This window comes from Trypanosoma cruzi, assembly GCF_000209065.1.
Source record: "Trypanosoma cruzi strain CL Brener chromosome Unknown tcruzi_1047053398755, whole genome shotgun sequence".
Lineage (NCBI taxonomy): Eukaryota > Euglenozoa > Kinetoplastea > Trypanosomatida > Trypanosomatidae > Trypanosoma > Trypanosoma cruzi.
Genome location: NW_890679.1, coordinates 1 through 565, shown reverse-complemented (window position 1 = coordinate 565; position 565 = coordinate 1). Strand labels below are relative to the sequence as shown.

The window sequence follows — 565 nt, the reverse complement described above, 5'->3', positions numbered from 1 at the left end:
TAGTTGAAAGGAGTTGTGTTCCACAACGGTTTTCAATTTTAATGAGGGGTCCTTCGCGGCATTTGGGACCGTGTACAAAAACCCCCTCCCCCCCCTCCCAGGCCACACTGGGGAGGGGTCAGGTTCCGGGACGTCGGCCCCGGGATAGCCCCGTGGACGGCGTCAGGGGGCGGAAAAGACGCACATGGCGAGTGTGGAACAGCAAATGCAGCCGAGTGTGCGAGCAAGGCAAAAACACCGGAAAACACAGGAAGAAGCGCGGCATACGCGGAGAAAAGGCGAATAAAAGGATCGAGACGGAGAAAACACAAAACAAAACAAAGATGCAGGCAATAGCAGCCATGAAGCGAAAATGAGGGGGCCCGAAGGAGGTGGCGGACACGCAACGTGGGGGGGGGGGGGCAGCCCCACGAGGGGGTACGGGGCTATATATATATGGGTATATATATATAGGGGTATATGTATATATGGCGGACAGACCCACAAAAAAAAAAAAAAAAAAAAAAAAAGGGGTCCGTAGACCCCGGTCAAAAGAAATTGACCAAACATAACCGCCAGAGGCGGG

The 565-nt window shown here is 53.5% G+C and overlaps 1 non-coding gene across 1 annotated transcript, besides 2 other annotated features; it reads right to left on the bottom strand.

Moving 5' to 3' along the window:
- Positions 1–426: 426 nt before the first annotated feature.
- Positions 427–469: a microsatellite.
- A 15-nt stretch (positions 470–484) lies between these two features.
- Positions 485–509: a microsatellite.
- On the bottom strand, positions 510–565 carry Tc00.1047053398755.10. The gene has a single exon (XR_008253905.1). It is a non-coding gene; the product is annotated as a spliced leader RNA, 5' partial (transcript).